This window comes from Equus przewalskii, chromosome 8, assembly GCF_037783145.1.
Source record: "Equus przewalskii isolate Varuska chromosome 8, EquPr2, whole genome shotgun sequence".
In the NCBI taxonomy this organism is placed as follows: domain Eukaryota; kingdom Metazoa; phylum Chordata; class Mammalia; order Perissodactyla; family Equidae; genus Equus; species Equus przewalskii.
Genome location: NC_091838.1, coordinates 59468359 through 59492785, shown reverse-complemented (window position 1 = coordinate 59492785; position 24427 = coordinate 59468359). Strand labels below are relative to the sequence as shown.

At 34.7% G+C, this 24427-nt stretch overlaps 1 long non-coding RNA gene across 1 annotated transcript in view; it reads left to right on the top strand.

Moving 5' to 3' along the window:
* LOC139085106 (uncharacterized) overlaps positions 1 to 22831 on the top strand; it is a 30381-nt gene extending 7550 nt beyond the window's left edge. The window contains exons 2-6 of the long non-coding RNA XR_011543151.1: positions 1796 to 1951; positions 2364 to 2560; positions 19602 to 19693; positions 20035 to 20236; positions 21655 to 22831. This is a non-coding gene — a long non-coding RNA (uncharacterized lncRNA). The remainder of the gene's footprint in view (positions 1 to 1795; positions 1952 to 2363; positions 2561 to 19601; positions 19694 to 20034; positions 20237 to 21654) is intronic.
* Positions 22832 to 24427: the final 1596 nt, after the last annotated feature.

Below are 24427 nucleotides of genomic sequence, written 5' to 3'. Positions count from 1 at the left end.
TAAATTGGAGTGTGTGATAATTGAAAAGCTGGTTATCAAAGCAAAGCAATGAGCTACAGAAGATGTATAATGTTTAAATCCCTAAATTACCAATTGTAAGTAGCTGGGATTTTTGACACAGAGAGAATTATAGATAATTTTACTTTTAGAAATAAGTACTATTCTTGTCTTTTCACCAAAGAGGTTAATTGTTAGATAACAGCAACAACAGAAAGAATCCTAAGTGAAATATAAAATAAAAAAATAATATTTTATGTTATTTGATAAAATTACTTCTGAAAAGCATAGTATTAGATACTTATAATAAAGAGTCAATGAATTAGCTAAAAAATAGAAATTTCTGCTCATAGGGTGAGATATATATTCACTAAATATTTTATTATTTCAACTCGCACGCATTTGAAGATTTTAGTCTGAAACCTATTATTCAATTTGACACTAGTGTCTCTATGAGTTATTTTGCTTTGGGGTGAATCAACAGGATCCTGTTCCTTTTATACTTAAAAGAAACCCTGCTGCCAGCGAACTGTTGAACATTGTGTAGCAACATTGCCCACTAGCATTGCTTTTGAGGATCCGGCTAGATGCAGGTATGGGAAAAGCTGGTACATTTTGTGAGCTAGCAAATAAAAAGTTAAAATCTTCCAAAGAGTGAACAGACTTCCTATTCTTGACCAATTATTTCTTCTCTGATAATTAAGGCACCTGTTAAATTTTAAGCACTTCTGGTGGTCACCTTGTGCTGTGACACGCCTAGGAGTGCAGTCATTTGGCTGGGCGGAAAGGCAGTGCTGCAGTATAGGAGACAAGAAGAAGAGACGATTGAGATAGGAGGGTCTTAGACTTTTTTACAAATCTTTGAAAACAGTTGATTTTGAAGTTTAATCTTGCTCACCTTTAAATTAAAACACATAGATTCTCAAGGTTGTATATTTCAGACCTCTTTTTCACTGAAGAAGTAAGAATCAGATTATTATTTACCAGAGGTATGTAAGATTTTATCTATCCAGAGAAATGTGACATTCTCATTTTAATTGGAAAGTCACAGTGAAAGCCCTAATATGCTCTTAACAGACAAGGCGGTATATTAAGGGACATTATTTGGAGTAAGTTATTTGGATCTTGGTGTTGAGTTATTTCCTTCAACTCTTCCTCCTCTCTTCTTTTTCTTCTTTTGTCTATTTAATAACTCATTTGCTAATATTATCAAAAGACAAACCCCTTCAGATAGATATGGAACACAGATGGTGTCATTCAAACAGCTGTGTTATATAACCTGCATTTATAGACGAGTGATGAATAAGAAGCTTCTTTTTAATGACTTAAACTTTATGTCATTATTTTGTGCCATCCAGTTCCCTCCAGAAAAAGTGATCTTGGATAGGTCTTGTTGAATGAATAGATCAGATGACTAACAGAATTAGGATGCCAAATATTTATCATGAAGTATGCCACCTTTTTATAGACCCATTTACAAGTAACTTTAGTGTCCCAAAACATTCATCTTGAAAAGCACTGCCGAAAGTTATTTCCAAAGATATCAACAGTTTAAGGAAAGTTATTTTAGTCGTAGTATTCATGACTTTCAATCACTCGAAACATGATAATTAAATGACCAGAAAATATTGTCATTAGGAACAGGAGAAAAAACCATGTATACAACAGCACAAACATCTCTGCTATATTCAATTTTTTTCCCACATGTTGGTTTGACTTTTCTTTCAATATGTCAGAACTTCATAACTGTATGAGCAGACATATCTAACTTTTTGCTTTTCACCTTGAATTCTTTCAGAGGAAATGAAATGCCTTACACTCTGCAGAGTGTTCTGTGGAAAGTCCTGATAATCAGCCAGGGCCGCTTGAGAGACCATTTCTAACACAGCTGCTGATGATTTCAACGTCTGTGTGGACTAGGTGTGATGTTTATCTGGACTCTAAAGAATATACGGTTTGTGCATAGTCGTTCATTATCTTTGTAAATATTCTGAGGAACAATCCACTACCAGTTTAATATAAAATCTATTGAAGTAGCATCTAATGATAAATCGGAATATATATCAGTCCAAATTAGAAAACACTGTATTTTATATTAATCTTACATTGAAAATATCCACCATTGGTTAGGATGGGGAAGTATGGCAACTAGATTAATTTCTACAGTAGTTTGATAATTTTCACAATTGGAATCAAAAACTTGTTGATCCTTAATTACGCACAAAACATACTTCTTGGAAATACAAATATGTGTAACCATGAAGGTCCCTGCCTTTTGGAATGGTAATAATAATATATCATAAACTGTATTTTAAAACTGTATTTTGCTTTTATGAATAAAACAAAATTTGTCTTTTATTTTTCAGAATTGCTTTGATGCTTGTGCTAAGGTGACATCACTGCACAGGACACAGATGGGAAAGCTAAAGCTCAGGGAAATGAATTAATTCCACAATCATCTTTCAATTTTGTCAAAAGAATAAACCCTTTTTTGTTTTGTTTTATTTTTACTTTTTCCTATGCCAAAGGATATTATTAAACATTTAATATCAACTACTCAAAGGTATGTTGAAATTTGATGCTTTGAATGTTCCAGTTTTATGCCCAAATGGCAAAATAATTGCACACTGTAGAAACTTGTGTGGTGCAAAAATGATGGGTTATGGAATTGGAAGTCTGTGACTGGTGAATTACACTGGAGTTATCATGGCATTTAAATAAGACTGACAAGTAAGATCGAATTAAAGCCTACTTAAAATCAAAAGCACAGACATCCCGTTAGACACTGCACCATTTTCTGGTTGTTAGCAATTCTTGATAACCTTAGGAAGACCTTGATTTGATTCCCAGAAATTAATGTGTCCTCTTGGCAGGCTCTGACATCCCTGGTGAGACTTTGGGGAAGATGCAACGACACATTTGCTGACATCAGAAATAAAAACACTTCATAAAAATTAGAGATATTCAAGACTATGGGAAAGGAGACTGTCAGAAAATTATCTCATGATTTTCTACCATTAGTAATTTACTATTAACACATTATACATTTATAAAGAGTAGAGCATTATAGTAACTTCAGAATCTTTCCCTATTTTGTTAAGAACGTCTTAGAAAGCTATAGTCATAATCAGAAATAAGTGACACTATTTAAAATAATAATTTAAAATCAATATTATTTTCTGGTTTAAACAATGAATTTTGAAAAGAACCTTTGTTATAGTATTGATAGATAATAAGTGTTTTTAACTCTATGTAACTCAAGAGAATATTTATAAGGGTTTTCAAACATTGGTGTATCTTGGTTTCTAGAGTTAATGTGCTAACAACAGCCTTGAACTATAAAAAATTCACATATGGAATGGAGGCCTGTCCAGTTCATCTACATGGAGAAGTCCTTTTAATAACATAGATAGTTTTATGATTTCTTTCCTATAGTAGGATATGTATTATTATCATAATACTAGTTGAGTAATAATAATTAATAATGATAATAAAAATGACAATAGCAGCAAAAATGTATCTGTTAATCTAAGGACTTAATCAAATGCCAGGAAATAGACTGAGAGCTTTATTTTATATGAATTCTATTATTTAATTCTCCCAATAATCCCGTGAGGATTATTGCAGAAAAGGAAGATGAGGCATAGAAACATTTGGTATATAGCCCAAGATCACACAGCTAGAAAGGGAAGGTCAGTATATAAAGAAAGGAAGTATGTGTGTGTTTTCCCAGATATTATGCACATGCATATGCATCCGTGTGTGCATACACACACATGATATAGAAACACATACATAAGTATACGTTAATTTATCTAGAATAAATATATCAAAATATTGTAAGAGTGGTCACTTTTTAAAAGGGAAGCTGAAGAACAAGACTGGGAGAAACTATTTTCATATTAATTAAAATTGCTACCAGGTAAATGCAAATATATCTAATTATTTTCTTATATATGTATTTTTAAGAAAGACTCTAATAATATCCTCTATTGATAAATATACATTAAATATTATATATAAAATAGATAATGTTATATAAACTATAGCATATACTGTGTGTGTGAGAGAGAGAGAGAGAGAAAGAGAGAGAGAGAAGTAACTACCTCACTAAGGGATTTGAGGATTACATGAATTAATGGTTATAAAGAACTTAGAACAGTCTCATAAATAGTCTAAACAGTAAGCGCTAAATCAACATTAGCTGTTATTGTCATTACACAGATGGTAGAAATCTACTAGTGTCTTCATATTTAGATAACTTATTCTGGCTGTATTCTACTCATTTACATTGTATTGAAATAACTAGCTTTCTCCTGAAGAAAACGTATCTTATCGGTCTTTATTACTCTCTTTAGCATTGGCATTTTTAAATTCCTAATGAGTAATGAGCTAAATCACTCGAAAATTCTAATCTACTTCATTTAAACGGAAGTTGGTGTTTACGGATAATGACCTACCTGAGTCTTGCAGCCTATGCAGACACGCGGGAATCCTTTTAAGAGACCAACCACAAGATGGCAGTGTTTTCAGAGGACAGATTGATTTCCAGATAGTAAAGCGCCACACACATTTCTACTGGACGTACCCTGTGTAAAATGGTAAATAATTATTTCAGGATGTGATTCAGATGGACAGCGATGTGGAGGAGGATTTTACAATCTTTACCTGAAAAGTAATCAAATATAACTAGGAATATTTGGACTGATTATATAGGAAAAAAGAGGCTACCAGATATTAAGAAATGAAGGAAAGAATAGTACTGTAAAGCATAATAATTAAAATAGAGTGAAAACAGAGAAAGTATGGGTGAGTAAAATAATTAAAAGAGCCAGTAAGAGAAACTGAAGAGATGAAGAAAGTGGGCACAGAGGATAAGGCAATCTTTTAAGTCATATTTTCCTCAACTTGCACAAGACCCCATAATTGTCGTGTATTCACATGCCATACATGTTGTAACCTTAAATTAGATGATTAAACTGTGAATTCACCGAATGAGTTAAGTATTAGTGTTCATTGTTTAAAACCACTTCAACCCTTATCCATATGTTAACAATATTTTAAAACAAAATAAAATAAAAGCAAACAAACAAAAATTCATATTAATAACACAATAACAACAAAGAGAGAGGGATATAAGAAAATCTATATAGGGATTTGAATTTTAAAATGCTTATTTTATGCCACTTTTACTTTTAAATGTTATTCTATTTTCCTTTTGTGAAGAATATTAATCTTATACTCTTCATTCCTTTCTATCCAAAATTAAAAATAAACACAAACTGGAATTTGCAAATACAATATTCTGGTTCCTTTCTTCTCTAATAATCACACCATAATTGATGGATATTGTGCTTCTTAGTAGCACTTATTTCTAAAACCCCCTATATTTAATTTGTTTGGCAATTTGTTTCTTATTCTGCCTATTTCTCCTTTATTTCATCCTAATCTGCTTTATATCTCAATTGATCTCTTTTATTATGCAACGTTTTACAGTAATAAAAATTGTTTTAAAACTTAAAAAAAATTAAAATACATTTTTAAATGTTTTAAAAGCAGATTTCTGTTACTGAGACCCGTTTTCCTTTACACATCCTTCAACTGTAGTATGTCCAATATTGGACATGCTTTAAGAAAATGCGATATATCATAGAAACGTTTAATCTCATTACAGATTTTGAAATTAGAGGAAGACATGGCCGATACAACAAAATAATAATCTTTGTAACACACACACAATTAAAAACAAAATGTCTTGGAAATTATTTCCTTATGTGGAAAATACTACTGTTGACTAGATTCTAGAGATCTCTATTTACACTGGACGAAAAGAACAAAGAGAGAAAGAGAGAGGGAAGGAAGGAAGAACATGAACAAATTATTTCTTTGTCTTGTATGGAGTTTTCCACAATATCAAAGTAATATTTAATGATAATTATCAAATGAGCAAATCTGATAAGGGAATATACAGTCATGCACTGCTTAACAATGGGGATACGTTCTGATAAATGCATTGTTAGGTGATGTGGTCATTATGTGAACATCATAGAGGTACTTACACAAACCTAGACGGGATAGCCCACTACACACCTAGGCCATGTGATACTAATCTTATGGGACCACCACTGTATATGTGGTCTATTGTTGACTGAAACATCATTATGCAGCTTATGACTATAGTAAGTATGCCTTCGTTTGTTTTCCCACATTATAAGAATCTTTGTAGAACCACTCAAAATATAATTTAAAATTTAAAATGTCTACTTTCATATTTATAAGAGGTCTGAAGCATTCTGTAATTTATTTCTTCAATTTTGCTCTTCCCTTCTCTTCTGGTTGGATAACTAACTCAAGGACTTCCTGGAACGGTTTCCCTGGATAATTCGACATTTGCTGTCTCCATGTTATCCATTATCCAGCTTTCATTTCCTCCATAACCCTATTCTGCCCATATGGCATTTAGTGTTTCCTCCTTTGGCTCCTTCTCCATCCACCGGCAAACAAACTAGCACAATATAGTATGAATAATAGTTGACCCTTTTAGTTGGTTTTTTTGGAACCCACCTCAGAGTGAGCTTGACTAAACACACAGCCAATAATTTGGTAAATGTGGTTGGCTTTGTGTCTGGAAATATCAAATTCCCTCTCTCTTTTTCTTCTCTCTACCATTTTCCCACATCAGATGTCATTTTTACTCACTTAGACAACTACAACAAACTCCTAAAACTACCCTTTCTGCTACGTTGCTGTTAGTGTTTTATTTCTAAAAATAATACATTCATTCAGCTGGCATTTTTGAGTGCTAACTAGTTGCCGATCACACAGTAGTGTGAATAAAAACTTTATATGTTCCCTGACTTTATGGATTTTAATCAAATTAGAGCATATCACATTCTTCTTCAAATACTCTTAATCTGATTTTGTATTTTAGTAAATGATGGTGTTTTCCATTAAAATGCTGACCCTCAAAGGTGGAAACCCAGCTTGTGACCATTGATCTTTATATACTTTATATGGCTCTAGCTCACTTTCTTGCAAATAGCTTGTACACAGTTAATTTTATCAAAACAAATATAAAAAAAATATTTAGTTAGGGGACTAGCCCAGTGGCATAATGGTTAAGTTTGTGCACTCTGCTTTGGCAGCCTGGGGTTCACAGGTTTGGATCCCCCAGCACCACTCATCATGTCATGCTGTGACAGCATCCCACATAAAATAGAGGAAGATTGGCACAGATATTAGTTCAATAACAATCTTCCTCAAGCAAACAAAGAAGAAAATTGGTAACAGTTATTAGCTCAGGGCCAATCTTCCTCACCAAAAAAAAACCCAATAATAATATTTAGCTAGTTTTAATTTTATATTGGCAAACCTAAAGCACACGATATTTGAAGAAGGTAATATCAATATTTCTATTTCTTCAGCTACAAAGCAGATAATGTTCTTTAAAATTTAGTTCTGCTGGACTCAAATAAAAATTAAATATTTATATTTGTAAAATATTGATTTTAAACACATGTAAAATAAATAATGTATTTTTATATTGGTCCCACATTGATTATAGAAATAAACTGATGAAGATTAAAGAAAAAGTGAAAAGAGGAAGAAATAGCATCTACATGTTTTCGGAAATTAATACAAAGTTTGATTCATCATCTTGTCTTCCTTTTCAGTCTATGGTGTAAAATATTATTTTCCAAACTTTATATTTTAGCAGTACAATTCTTCTCCTCCCAATGAAATCACATTCAGAACTCACGATCTAAAATGGTCAAACTGAAGATACTCTGTTGAAGAAAAAGTATCCCCAGAATTTTCCTCAGTGCTACACCCCCAGAAAGGCCCACAGCACTACTGCACAGTTGTAAGAGAACCAAAGACCTTTTTTTTTTGGTGAGGAAGATTGGCCCTGAGCTAACATCTATTGCCAATCCTCCTCTTTTTTGCTTGAGGAAGATTGTTGCTGAGCTAACTTCTGTGCCAGTCTTCCTCTATTTTATATCTAGGAGGCCACCACAGGATGCCTTGATAAGCAGTGTGTAGGTCTGTGCCCAGGAATGGAACCAGCGAACTGTGGGCTGCTGAACCAGAGTGTGTAGACTTAACCACTGTGCACTGGGAAGGCCCCCAAAGACTACTTTTAAAAGCACTTCTCTTGGAGAAAGCTGACCTGGTAAGTAAGTGATTAGCCTTTTTGTGGAGGTGGCAGGGCTTGGTGGGTGGGTATTTTCTGCTGCAAATGAACCATCTAGAGTTTATATTTTTACTGCTTAGACAGAACCATTAAGGGCAACATCATAAATACTCCTACAAAGATTTTAGTTATATAAAAGATAATACAGAAGCTTGTGTGAATGGCATATCAATTTGCTCATGAGAATGCTTTTGAATGCCTTGTTTGGCTGTGTGTACTTGCATAAGTTATTTTACATAAATAACTAATTAAGATCCTTAAGTAGGGATAAGTGGCTAACGAGAGCAGTGCTTCCCAAAAGGAAAAAAAAGAAGAAAAAAAGGAAAAAAAAAGAACTTGCAATTCCTTATTGATGGTGATGCCAGCCACAGTATGACTCAGGGTCAGACTAAAAGAAATGAAGAGATCTGGGTCATGAAAATGTTAGAGGAATATTAAGTGGCATATAAGTTGAGTTCAAGATGATTAGACTTAGAGACAAAAAGCACCCTTTCAAAGCCAAGCTTTTGGTTGGTTGGTTTTGGTGGCTGGAGTGATATTGCAACTGTCTGTCTCTCTGGTTCACATTCCCAGCTTTACAGATGAGGACACCGGTGGTTATATCAGAAGCAGATGTTTGTGATGATAATAATGTATGTGAAAATATGTGAAGCTCCATTAAGGACCATATAGACATAAAAGTCTATTCGTGATAGCAAAAATTATGCTAGAAATAATTTATCTGAGCAAGCTTTTGTAGTATTCACCTTTCTGAAAGTTGGTACCAAAAAAGACGAGTTGTCTGTGACACGTCCCACTTCCTCCTTCGGTTTTGATAATGTGTCAGTAGCCCCTTTAATCTACAGTTTTCTGTGAAGTATCCCTGACGCCATTGTCATCGTGGATCTTCAGCTTCCGGAGAATGAGCAGCCCAGTCGCTTCTGATTAAGCAAGATTTTGATTATCAGAGGTAGTCTCTGTCTCAGTTAATGCAGATGATAAGGGCTCTTTTATAATGGAAAAAATGACCCTGTATCTTACTGTTTCTTTTTTTCCAAAAGGTTATATAATCACTCATTAAAGTGATTTAATCTTACTTTGACCTTAACTAGTTTAAGAATTGAGTTCACTAAAATGCAACTTTTTGAGTCAAAAAAAGAAAAGTGAGAGATAACTTCCAATACACCTACGATAATCTCAGTGATATTAATAGAGAATCTGAAAGGGTTTTATTATGTAAGTTGAGAATTCACAAACGGAGACTCTGATAGAATTTACACACTGTATGGGAACAAGTAGTTCAGTTAATTTACTGAAAATGAAAGGGCAATGAAATCAAAGCAAAGACTTTCTACAAAAATAGTGAGAAGGCACATTTGGCTTTACATGTATTCAGAAAAAAAACTATCTAAAAAATTTAAATGCAGGGTAGGCCCACTACTGTAGTGATGAAGTTTACATACTCTGATTTGGCAGCCTGGGGTTCACGGGTTCAGATCCCAGGCACAGATCTACACACTGCTCATCAAACCAGGCTGTGGCAACATCCCATATAGAAAATGAAGAAAGATGGACACAGATGTTAGCTCTGGGCTAATCTTCTTCAGCGAAAAGAGGAAGATTGGCAACAGATGTTAGTTCAGGGCCAATCTTCCTCACCAAAAAACAGAAAAAAGTGAAATCTCTCATTTTTGTTTTATTTATTGTTTCTTTTATTACTTTTACAAAACAAAGGCTTCTTTTCATATGAAATTATAAAATTTAATTAAAAATAAATTTTTGAAAATCAGTAACTCAACTCTTCTGGAAACAACTACTGATAACATTGACATATAGCTTTTTAAATATCCTTTATAAATAATCATTCATCATTCATTGTCATTAAATAGCATTCAACACACAGATTATACATCTATGAGAGAGAGAAAGAGAGATGCATTCTTAAAATTGGATCAGGATTCACAAGAGGAAATCTAACTTTAAAGGTAAAAGTGGTGTTTCTTTTTAGGTATTTTAAATCCCTACACCTATGGACATGAGCAGAATCCCTATTGTTACTGCAGGGAAGCCTATGGATATATTACTATTTTCTCCCAGAAATGGATTATAGAATTATACTATTATGTGTGGTATTATAGTATATGTAAGATGTGCACCAATTTTAGAAGCTCTGCATGTTGCTATGTAATCCCTTTTTATGAAGAACTAAAACTCTAACTTTCTGTTATTGTAAACAGCATAGAAGGAAAAGATTTCATTTAAAGAATGTAGAAAAGAAAGCCAAAAATTTAAACAGAAAAAAATTTTTAAAAATGCATAAAAGTGACAAAATTAACAAGGAAAACTAAAATCAAAATGACATAGTTAGGCATCATTTATAGAGGAAATAATTACTTTAATAAAAAAATTATATCTGTCAATGTAATTTTAATGCAATATTATTGGCTTAATAGTGGTGCATACTTAGTAATTTAAAAAAACTTCCAATCACATAGAAACTAAGAAAAAAAATGACAAACCGATCTCGTAATAACCTAAGCCAAAATAACTAACCTCAATACTTAGTACTGTTTATTCCAGATGTCAGTTTATTCACATATTCAGCAAGACAGAAAATGATAGTTTTGGTATTTGCCAGTGCCCTTGTGATATATATTCTTTGTAGATTATTCATATAATTTTCTCTCTGGGATATGTTATGAACTTTTTATTTGTGAAAGATCCTTACTGACTGAAAAATGTCCAGCATGACCTTTGGGTAACCTTAGGCCCCGCAACTATTCCTCCCCATGCTCCACGTTTTTTGCTAAACCCAGATTGCCCACATAACAGCTGCTAAAGTACAAGAACAATTCATCCCTCTTCTGAGAACTGTTTTTGAATAACTATTACGGAAACTGGCTGAACTTCAGCTGACCCCTCTGGCTAGAGTCTACCTTTCTTCCCCAAGGTAGACCAATCCTTCTAGGTCCTTGTCAGACTGTGGCATTCTGAATAAAAGCATATGCCTAAGGGTGCTCTAGTTAATGTGCTGTCACAGATTCTGCTGTGACTGGGAGGGGACTGGCTCTGCTGCCGCTCAGCCAAGGCCGCTTCTTCAGAGCTAGAGCGCAGGATATATACCCTCCTTATCTTCCTCCCTCAGATTCTGCTTCTGACTAGTGCTCCACCTCTTTCTGTTGAGCACCACCTAGACCTTGACTCTTTCTCTTTAGAGTTCTTGGCATAGACCTCTTGATTTAAATCATTTCACTATTCACGACTCCCATGGATGAAGCGAGATGTTAAACTGAGATTAATGGGATGTTCTGAGCCATCCCTTTTTTGTTCTCTTTATTTTGATATGGGCAATCAACAGTTATTCAATGAAACTCCCATTTGCTGTCCAGCACCTTACATGTACCAATATTATGGTGCTATTGCACTAAATATTTAATCTCTTACAGGATTTTACCAACGATAATTTAAAATTTCAGTGTCCACTTTGGGGAACTTCACATGGGAATAAGTAATTCATCTATGTCTCATCTTAGATCTAAAGGTGTTGACCTTAAACAAATAGACAGTCAGTTATTTCTCCAGCAAAAATGGATTTATTCAGGATCAACAGAGAATTGAAATTTGGGATCTGCAACCACAGAGAGCCACATGCAAGTTCCAAGCAACAGGCGAGGAGAAACTCTTTTGTAGTGAGGAAGAGGAAGTTAGGAGGGCTATGGTAAACAGAGTCCCTCTGAGGAATGAGAGTTCCGAGTATGGCGGCTTTTCACTGGTTTAGTGGTGACAATTTCTCTTGACTGAGCTCTTGCTGCACAAGAAGAGGAAGTCTTTCTTCTTCTTGTCAGGCTCTGCCATTGTCATAGGGCAGAAGGGTTCCCATTTCTGGCCTCCCAACTCCATTTTAACTGAGATTTCTGTTTATTAATTATCACAAAGCGTTCAAAGACTCCAAATATTCCATGGACAGCATAATTATTTTTTTATACGAAAATGCCTCTAAAAGATAGAAAAATTCTAAAATTGCTTCCTTGTGGGACTCCTTGTAAAAGGCTAACAAAAATATGGAGAATGTAAAACCAAAACTCAAACTTTCCTTTCCCTCTTCTGATTCAACTCCAGACTGGCCACCAACCACACCCCATTTACCTAGACTTGTTCTTCACCATTTATATTAATTTTGTGTCACTGCTTAACAAATCACCTACCACAAACTTATCACCTTAAAATAATATCCCTTTATTATCTCACTGATCTGTAGGTAAGAAGTCCAGGTGGGTTCAGCTAGGTCCTCTGTTCAAGGTCTCACAAGGTCAGAGTCAAGTTGTCTGCCAGACTGCAATTTATTTGGGAGGTCTGGAGAAGAATCCATTCCCAGGCTCATTCAGGCTCTTGGCAGGATTCAGTTCTTTACTGTATTCAGGAATGATTGAGTAATTATTCAAAGAATGAGGTCCTGATTCCCTTGTTGGCTGTCAATTGGGGGCTTTTCCCAGCTTCTAGGGGCCACCTACCTTCCTCTCTCAAGGCACCTTCCATCTCCAATCGAGCAATGGCACATTCATTCTCTCTCATGCTTCAAATGCCTCTGACTTCCCTTTCTGTCACTAGCCAAAGAAAATTATCTATTTTTCAAGGTCTTAGGTGATTAGAATAGGCCCATCCTAATACTCTCCATATCTGAAATCAACTGATTAGCAACCTTAATCACATATGCAAAGTCCCTTTTGTCATGTAAAATAATGTAATCACAGAAATCACACCAGGAGGTCATGTGGGCCATCTAGAATGCTGCCTCCTATACCATTGATTTGTAACTTCTGCCCCTTCAGCACTTTCACCAGGCCCTCGTCTCCTTCCTCCACCACATGCTCTCCTTGGACAATATCCCTTCTCAATGTCTTATATCATAGTCAGAGATGACGGCCTACCTTGCTTATCTTATAACATAAAATCTTGGTTAAAATTAGATTTGTATAATTTCGTTAAAAACTTTCCAACCTCTCATGAGGAAGGATAAAAGTTCACAGGAGAATACAGGATAGTTCTAGAAGCTTATAGAGAGTCTAGAATTGAATCTATCATTTTACAGGCACAAGAGATATTTCTAAACAGCTGGTTAGAGAAGGCAGGATGGATTGACAACCAAAATACATCAAATATATGTATCAAAATTTAACCATGGGTAGATACGAAAAGAATATAAAAGTAGGAGAAGACCTTTTAATATCTGACACTGAGATCTTCACTGTCAATATTGATTGATCAATATCCAATGCTGTAAAGGGGGAAAAAATAGCTCACAGATTTTAGAGGCCATCTCATTTCTGCCTTCAGAGAATATTCCACTTTCGTTCAGGGAGAAAATATTACAACTCTGCTATCCACTTTCTTTGTTGATGGTCTTAATCCTGAAATAACATTTATTTAGAAAACAGAAGATAGGAGGCCGACTACCCCTCTATCTGAATTACAAGAGATTGCTGAACACTTAGAAAACAGTTTCATTTAGAAAGAAAGGAAAATTAAGCTTTAATTCATATCTTCTGATTATGCATTTCAATAAACTCATGTACAAGTACATGTCTAAATCAGTATAGACAAATATACCTGTAGTTATTGTAAAGAAAATAGTCACCAAAAGGACAATTACCCTGCCTCCACTTGAAAGACCTGATCTAAATAGACAAGGGACAAACTTTGACAGAATGACACCCCTCTGAGGAATTAGTGCTCTGGTAAGCCCACAATTTCCCTTAATAAAAAAGGGTGACATTTCTATGCAATTGCAAATACAAAATGCTCTATTTCTATTTGATACTAGGTCTACCCTCTCTACAATAAACCTTATTACTTTTCCATCATTTGTCCTTTGAGTAGCAAACAGGTTTTAGAGGTAAGAATCTCAAGTGACCTTCATATTCTACATTTGTCTCAGCCACTGCCTGCCTCTCTGGGCTTCCTTACTAGTTGATAGGCAGTAAATGTCTGCTGAATCATTTTAGAATAGAACTGTCTTGCATACAGCATACTTCTATAAAACATGGACCAGAAGGTCTCTTTCTGGAACATCCAGGGAAAGAATCCTTAGACTATAATTTAGTAATGTCACAGACTGATTATTTGCTATCTGAGGCCTCCACTATCAACATCTCAGAATTTAAATCTGACCACGATAGCATCTGGCTCAAAGAAAGAAGGTATGCGATGCATGAGTGAACAGTGAACCTTTAAGAATCTCAACTGATCTGGCTATTCCTTTGCTGAAACTGGCTCAATGCTCATTTGAAAACAAGACTATTGAAGGGCTGTGGCCCATTGTCTATGCCTCTCTCTGACATACATATTGGAATGTTTCTTTTTGTTCAAGGATTGGATATTATTCTTGACTTTTCCTGGATAATTACCCAAAGGCACTTAGAGGATTGGTTAGTCTCATAGGATACTGTTGAAATTGGATTCCTAACTTTTCTGAACAGGCTAGCCCTGTATATGATTTGGCAAAAACTATCACACTTAAGTTCTTGCCCTGTACAGACTTATTAAAGATTGTGTTCTCTAACATTAAATATTCCCTTTTAAAACCCCATTACTCTCTAACTTCCCCATTGCCGTGAAACTTTCTTCCTATTTGTACAGGAAAGGTCATAATAAGATTTGGGGTTCTATTTCAACAGGACAATAAAAATCAGAGACTCATTCTTTATTGGCTCTAGCAAAAGCCTACCTTTGTATTTATGTACAATTACAGCAACCTCCAAGTTAACTGAGACTTCTGCCAACTTAAATCTTAAGATCTCCACATAACCTCTTAATCTCTCATGCCATTCAGACATTTTCCTGCTACTAGACTGAACTCCTACCAACTCCTTCTCTCTCGTACACATTTCTATCCATTGCTCTAAGATTCTAAACTCCACCAACCACTTTCTCCTCCCAGTGGATAGTACACCTTAGGGCAGCCATGGATTTGTCAGGAACCCAGAGAGAGATCCAGTGTGGCCCTCTCATTCCTCTGGTCTCTGCAGCTGCTCCGCCCCATCCCTCTTGCACTGGACCGTAGCTCTTACAACTGCTCTGCCCACATCTCACCAAAATCAAATTGCACAAACAATCACTGCTAAATCACAAGAACAATTCCTCCTCTTCCAAAAACCATTTTGATCAACTATTCCTGATATTTAACTAAACTTTTGATAAAGCTTTATCAAAGTCCTTGTTTTCTTACCCAAGGCAGAACGCTCCTCCAGAGTTCTCACACTGCAGCCCTCTGCATGAAGGCTTATATTTAGCTGTGCTGTTGAATTTCCCCCACATATTAGTAATTCAAGAGTTTATTCAGATTATAATTACATGTTTACATATTTTTCAGTGCCATTTATTCAACTATTTTTTTTTTTCTTGAGGAAGATGAACCCTGAGCTAACTACTCCCAATCCTCCTCTTTTTGCTGAGGAAGCTGGCCCTGAGCTAACATACATGCCCATCTTCCTCTATTTATACGTGGGATGCCTACCACACCATGGCTTTTGCCAAGCAGTGCCATGTCCGCACCTAGGTTCCTAACTGGCAAAACCCGGGCCACCGAGAAGCGGAACGGGTGAACTTAACCACTGTGCCACTGGGCCAGCCCTCAACTATTTCTTTATTATTATCAAAGTTATACAAGATCTTCTTCTGTTTTCAATAAATTTGATTTTTCCAAAAATGATTTTATCTATTTGTTTGATTCTACTCCTTAAGCCTGTCCACAACATCTCTAATGATTATCATTCTCTATATTTATTTAGTTACTTCAAAGGTAGCTTAAGTATTTATTACTTTTTTCGTCATTTACTCTCCCTAGTATTGCTGGGTCCCATAATTGCAAAGTATATAGCCTATCCGCTCTGTCATGGAATATCCACTAAATCAGCAATCTCTACATGAGGACTTTCCAATAACTAGAAAACATGGATTAAAGAAACAAAAAGTCCTGTGGAAATAGGACTTTCTGCGTTCTATTTCTCAATGAGAATTAATAATGCAAGTATGCTATTTTTGATCCCTTACTATAGATAGGGCATATGCATAAGTCACTAAAACAGACCTAGACAGGCTCATGGTAGAATTGAAGAAGTAGAATAATGACCCATGACCTTTGTAAAGAACTTGTTAAAAGTGATAGAATCTCTCCTCAGAAAAAATGCACATATTTACTCACACCTACTTACATGCCAGTTTAGAGAGTTCACAGACTTCTTGAAGACAGTGCCCTTATACCTGTTATCCACAAGAATCTACCCTTATTTTGCTCAGAGGAGCCTCCAAATATTTATGTCATGTCCTGTGCTCCTGTTTTGCAGTTGTCTTGTAAGCCTACTTTTTTTTTCTTAATCCTGGATTGATAATAAATGAACAGTTTAAGCAAGTGACACCCAGGAAGTGCCCTATGTGTGTTCACTTCAAATGACTCAATTAATGTTGCAATGAATATTTATTGATTCTCCCCAGAATTCACGGCACTATCACATAAAGGCTATTTGTTTTAGTGTTCTCCTGTGCACATTTGGGCAGAGATTGATGAAAGACTTTAGTTAATTTAAACAGAGAGCTTCTTTTATATCAACCCTTCCTGTAAAAATAGAAGTACACACATTTAGAAGTCCACATTAACTAACTAATTAAATCATATGGCAAGTTTGAGATAATCTGATGGATGATATTTCCAATTCTACTTTGAAGATAAGGAAATATTTGAATAAGAGAAGAAATCCACACTGAACCCCACTCACCTATCTTTGTTACTTTTTAATTATCACGCTGCTCTATTTTGACTGTGTTGGTTATAAAACTAGTACAAGAAAATGAATCTAGACAAAGGCATATCAGAAGATGGCACATTAGGAGCTATCATTCTGTTTATACGAAAGGCACTTAGATTTCCTGTTTAAACTGCGTAGTGCTGTAAGTCGCACTTGTCTGATTCAATGGTGAGAATACCTGTGTCTAAATAAATAAGGGCTTCGACAGACATTTAGGAGAAAAGCATTGTATGGGTAAATAAAATATCCCAGTTTGGCATGAATTTTACATCAGTAGTGAGGGGTACCAAAGAAGAAAGGTAAAAGAGGAGCATTTGGGGCATTGGGAAACAGGACCTCTGTCTTAGAGGTCAGCATCCTTATGGTGTGAAATGACAGTGGTCACTGGTGTAAAAAGAGCTCTTGTCAGTAGACAAGACTTCGGTGGATATAATATGAAAGAAGTCTAGATCAGGAGAGGAAAAAAGGACAGATGCTACATCAAAGCTGAAAGAGTGTATATTGTATTCACACATGATGTACTCCAAGTCGCCCTGCTTTAAGCACATGAGACTTTCCAATTTCTTTTTTTGAGGGGGAGGTGGTTAGAATTTCATCAGTTGTGGGAGGATGTGAGAGCCAGAGATACATAGTTTATTATGTAAGCATGTATAGCATCAATGAATGAATAGTGTAACAGTTCTCTAATTGTTACACGATCAGTTAAACAATAAATATGTATTAACTACTTATATGTCATACACACATGTTATATAGGTGTATAAGTATTATGAAGTCATTACTGCTATTGAAAGAGTTATAATATGATTGGAAAAAGAAATTATAAATTTATCTATTGAATATGCATACATTAATACCCTATACTACTCCTGAGAAGTATATGAATATATGAAAAAGTAACTTGAGTGCAAAGCAGTAAATGGTATATTTGATAAGTGAAATCATGCTAATGCAACAAGAGATAAGTTTGGTAATATGGTGAAGCAAAACGAAGCTCATATTGCAGTCTTGACAATTATTAATTGCACAAATTTGACAAACGACTTAAATTTTCTGACTTTCACTTTTCTTATTGTGGAATTAAATAAAATAGCAAATGTGGCAGGAAGAATATTCATTTCTTTTGCTTTATAGGAAGGTGAGTCTTGGTACCTAAGGAACACAGGGAATACCCACATGCATTATTTATCCTCTTTAACTCTAAGTTCAACATTTTGTTTGGAGGGTCCATGCATATTTGGATCTTTTATTCTAATTATTATATAATATTCCACTATGTAAATATATAAACATTTATTAATTAATTCAATTGTTGATACACATTTGAGTTCTTTCTATGATAAATTGCATAGTTATTATGTTTAATGAAATTTGACAATGGGGGACAATTTTAAATAAATTGGTCAGAAAGTCTTTTCTGAGGAGGTGTTATTGCAATAAGATTTATATGATATATCAGTTACTATCATTGCATAACAAATTATAGCAAAATATAATAGCTTAAAAATCAATTTTTTATGCAAATCAATTTTGTGGAAAATTCAGACATGGCAGAGTGGGATTTTTTGTCACCTGCTTCATGTTATCTGGGACTTCAACTTCAAAGACTGGAAGGTTGAGGATGACTGAATGGCTAAGAACTGAGATGATTTAAAGTCTCAGTCACTCATATTTATGGTACCGTGGCTGGAAGGACTCGAAGACCTCTACCGCTGATTACAGTATATAATAGTGGACTCTCCGCGTGTCTCAGCTTCCTCACAGCAAGGCAGCCTCACAAAAGTTGGACTTCGTACATGACAGCTCAAGACCCAAGCATGAGTGTTCCATCCAAAAATATGGAAGTTGCATCATATGCAACCCCAGATATTACACAGCACCACTTCCATCACACTCTATTGGTCAAACTAGCCCCTTGATTCAGAAGGCTAAGACAGAGAACTATCTATAAGAAGAATGTCCAAAAAACGGGGTCATATTTTAGAGCCTCTAAGAGTTAGCCCTGAATAACTTATTAATTAATGCAGAGGGAGAAATAAATCTAAAATCTCTAAGCAGGAAACAAGTTTTGACTTTTTGAGAATGAGAAAAAAATTCAGATTGCCTAAGTATAGTGAGCAATGAGAAGGAGGAATAGGCAGAGGCCATAGTTTTTTGTCAATATTTTAGGTCATTATGTAAGCCATCAAGCATTTGAATCTTGTTTTAACTTCCAAGAAGTTATTGCAAAACATATAGGGTAGTGGCATTGTCTTATTTACATTTTGACAACATCATTTTTTTTTGTTTTTGCAGCCTTAGAGATAATGGTTTGTAGGGAGACAAGAGACTAAAAAGCATTTTAAATAATATAGGTGCACGAGGATGTGGGCTGGGATGGTGGTAGTGAACATGGAAATGTAGAAAAATGGATAGATAAGCTTCATCTTTATTTGGCTAACTCATTGCTCATTCAACATTCAACTCCAGATCATCATTTTCCTTGAAATCTACTCTGACCTTTTTTCTACCAACCTACCCAAACCCAGAATAATTTAAGAATTCCTGTGCAGGCTAAGCGATTTATACTTATATGTATTATTTGTTTATTTACAATATTATATTAAACTTATTTGTGTGTTTGTTTCCAGGATAAAGTTTATGATCACTGAGAGCAAGAATTTGGTCCTGCCTGAATTTGTACCTGGGTCAAGCACAATACTTGGAACTAAGCAAAAATTCAGTAACTTAAAAAATTCATTTTCTTCTAAAATGTTTAAACATTTTAATTAATATGAGAACTGTAATTAATATATTTAATGTATAAATAATTGATATATCTCACAAATATGTTCTTTAGGTATAAAATTCATACACTATTATATGTATGTATCTGCGTACTATCTTGTACTATTTTTCATGAAATAATCAACCAAAAAGAAAAGATACTTATTCACTTACATTGTTCTTAACTCTTTTTAAAATTGCTACCAGAAAATATGAAGTATGTTATTTTGAGGGGTAAAACAAGTAAGCTTTTACAGAAAACTGAAAATGTTCCATACTTTCTTTCTGTCTATTTAGTGTTAGTGCTGCCTTGAGGCAAAATAATGGATCAGAGGAACTGATAAGGTCATCCCGAGCCTATAATTCACTGGAAAATAGTGCAACAGATCCTAAGGCACTGCTGTCAGCAGGAAAGTGCAAAATTAAAAACAAACAAAAACCTGCGGGTTGAGGGCGTTGCTGGAATTTTGTATAAGAAAACTGAGGAGAACGTATGGAGGTGAGAAGCTGAGTATTTTTATTATTTTATTCATTTACTTATTTATTCTTTCATACAACATTTATTAAGAACCTTCCACGAGCTGTGTACTAGGCCATAAAAATGAGTAAGATGATACAGATCCTTCTAGTTTAAAACCGTGTGTTATACACATAACAGCTAAAGAAAGGATGCCAAAATATGTCTGCAATTCATTGACATTTTTTCCCTCTAGCCATAATTCAGAAGTCTTATCTCACTTGACTTCTGCACACAAATCTAGGACAAATGCTAACAATAGGTAGGGGAGGTTCACTTGTGAGTCACAAAACGAGACAAGCTTCCACTTGATCAAACTGTTTTTATTCTTCTACTCAAGAGTCTATACTCTTAACTTGGGTCTAGAATATCTGGTTCCAGATCCCTATTGCCATGTCTGAGACTCTGCTCTCCATTGCTATACCGCTTGCTTCTAACCCATCTATGTTTAAGTACCTACTCGCTGTACCTGCATGAACTTGGCCCTACATTAGACCTGTTGGTTTTCGATACCAGTTTAACTATATATCTAGATCTCCTTTCACCTTAATTCTAACTACATCTATTTACTAGTGTAATCTTTTGCAAAATAGAACTCTTCTCAAGGCTTCTGCACCAATAGAACAAATTCGACAATGAAATGGAAAACAAATATAGCCTAGAGAGATTCAAGTAATGTAGAGCAATATTCTAGACAGCAGTCAGTCTAGCATTAAATAGTATAGATGGCAAAATAAGTGCACCTCCAATATGTTAGTTATTCCTATTAAAAAAGGCTTTAATCATGTTGTAGTGAGAGCATATTTATATATTATTTGTAATTTGCTGACAATATCAACTATTTATCATTACATTGCTTGAGTGTAGTAGATATTCTCTGAGGTCATAAAGGTAAGGGCACAAAGATTAAGAAAGCATGCGAGCTGCTCTTTAAGGTCATTTGGAAGAGACAGAAACATAAAAAAATCAGCATAATACAAATTGATGGAGACCAATATTTAAGGTGCATTCAAGTGTATTTAGATTACAGAGGAAAAATTTTAAAGGAATTGTAGGAGTGACAATTGAGCTGAACAGTAATACGTTGGAAGATAGAAGGATAAAGGACAACCTAGGAACATTAATCAGAAAGTTCAAAAGCATAAATATACGAACAATCATGAAAAGTTTTAGAACTGATAGATGGGTGAGAGGTTTATAGAGAAAATAGAAAGAAGTTGAACATAAAACTCTAGAGAACACCACTAATTTAAGGTTTAGGAAGACAAGAGAAGTGAAGAGTATTTTGAGAATAAGAGTGAGATAGAGGAGAGTTATACAGAACTGTAACAGAGGAAAATAAGAATATACATTTTTAGGAAGAAAAGCTATTTTAAAACTTTTTTCTTTCTTTTCTCTAGGGAGAGAAGAAAAAAAAACTAATGGTGGACTGGAAGACAAATCAGAATAATTGCAGTCAAATATTTATCAAAATAATCCTCATCTGGAGAGTGAGACGATGGTCGATGTTTGTGCTTCTGGCTGTTACACAGAGCATTGCCCAATTCCTTCGCGCAAATTCCTTAGCTAACAGACTCCTCATTTTGCGAAGCTTACACTCATGCCATAACTTTCGCTTTCTCTATGCTTACTTTGTATGTATCTCAAGGACATCATCTTCTACATACAGCATTTAGCTTAATACCTGTTACCTAGTAATTCTCAACAGTAACTAATCCTTGCTCTATGTGTTACAATTAAGGAAATAATAATTTCCTTGCTGTTTATGATTATTATTTCATTGATTTGAGTTCTCTATTTCTATAAAAGATTATCAATTCGTTATAAATTGCTTTCTTTGGAACTACATGCTATACACTGGAGCACATTAATTTCAACCAGTAGTCCTGAAAGCATAGTCACCATGACATAACAGCCCAACTCCTTGAAACGTGTTAAAAATGAAAACTCAAGGACCCTGCCATCCATTTACTGAATCAGAACCTCTGGCACTGAAGTCCAACAGTGTTTGTTTCAACAAGCCCTGATGGATACAAAAATTTGATATTAATGGAATAAAGTCATCCACCCCTCCAGAAATTGTCAGTATCATCTTTAAACAACCAGGATCTTAGAAGGGCAGTAGACATACTTTTACCGGATGGAAAGAGTGCAGACTTTACAGTCAGATAGACCTAGATTCACGTCCCAGTCTGGACAATATTAGATCTGTTACCCTTGGCTGTTTTCTCCACTGCTCTCTTGGGATGTCCTACCCATCTCTCAATGATATTGAAATAGTTGAGATAATGAATGTAGAATGCCTGGCACATAATGGCCTTTCGACAAATGCTGTTTTCTTCCACATCAGAATCATGCTTATTGACTTGTATTAGAATGCTATATATTCTTCTTTTGTTAAGGGTTCCACAAGAAACAGCCGTATGGGAACTGTTTCAGCATCTATTTCACGACTGTTGCCGAAGACATTGTCCATTATGTCATTCAAAATCCCCCATGTAAATTTTTATATGAGAAATGTCTTTAAACATTTGGATATGGAAAAAACATAAAACTAACAAAGACCTTTGTCTAGAATATGTGCTGGAATGTTTCTTTAAAATACAACCCATAAGTATGTAAAATATTGTAGATGACATGTATATAAATGAATTAGATCAAATTCAGTAGAAAAAATGAAATTAAAACATGATGTAAGTGTGGGTAAAATTCGCAATTTAAAGTACTCATTTCATATAGACATTCTTAGTTATATAAATCAGTAATAATCCAATAGTTCAATTGTTATTTCTTATTATTAGTTCTACAAAATTTAATTCATTGGGCAAACAAATGCCAAATATCACCATTTTTCAAAGTTTTATATAGAAGGGAAAAACAGAGAAAGATCCAAATACATATTAAGTATGATTTCCTAAAAACTATGAGAGAGCTAAAAAGCACATTAAAAACAACATAATCCAACATTTTCATTTTAAGATGAAGGGACTTAGCCCAAACGGCTTATTCCTTTGATAGAGGTCAATTATTTAGTGTCAGAAGCTAGCCTGGAAATAAAACTCTGTGGAATTGTTGGATCTCCCTGAAGTTTTCTTGTTTGTTAGTTAGAATAAACCCTAAAATTGCAACCTCACAGTTACATCCGTTGTTTTGCAATAAATGAAAATTTCAAAAAGACAATTCATCAATCTTCTAAATTCTCTGCTTTTAGTAAAATAAATCATAAGAATAATATACAGCAAGTTGGAAATCCCACAATTATTCCTTTGCTTCCCTGGTAGTTGAATGCTCTGATATGGGAATAAGGAGGCTCTTTTTTGCAGCTTTATTGAAGTATGATTCACAAATAAAAATTACATATATTTAGGTGTACTACATGATTTTTTAAGATGTACAATATGGTGATTAAATATATGTATACATTGTGAAATGATTACCACAATCAAGTTACTTAACACATCCAACACTTCACAGAGTTATCATTTGTGTGTGTGTGGTGAGAACACGTTTTACTCTCTTAGCAAATTTCAAGTACCCAATACAATATTATTAACTATAACCGCTATTCTGCATTAGAGCCCCAGAATTCATTCATCTTATAACTGAAAGCTATGTTTTCACCAATATCTACCCTTTTTCACTATCCTCTAACCTCGGGCAACCACCATTCCTCTCTCTGGTTCCATGAGTTTGACTTTTTCAGATTCTACCTATAAATAAATGGGATCGTGCAGTATTTGTCTTTCTGTACAATGGAATAGTATTAAGCCGTAAAAGGAAGGAAATCTTGCATTTACAACAACAGGGATGAACCTGGGAGACATTGTGCTAACTGAATAAGAACCTCTTTTTCCAGCTGGCCAGGACCTCTATATTGCTCTCCTGCCATGATGTCATTTCTGCTTCTCTCCACCTTCTTTGTCTTTATGTACATGCTCCTTAGAATGCCTTTTCCTTTAAATTTGTAGGTTTTCATAATGCTATACAATGTTTTTATGTAAGCTTCTCCTCCCTTAATTCTTATAACAAATATATCTCTTTGGAAGAAATTGAAGCTGTCTATGCTCCACTTCAGTAACATGTCGCAAACATGCATTCTCTATGACACCTCCTTGAACCACAATTTCTGTTTCAATCTGTTTATGATCCTAATTCTGTGCTCTTTCAGTACAG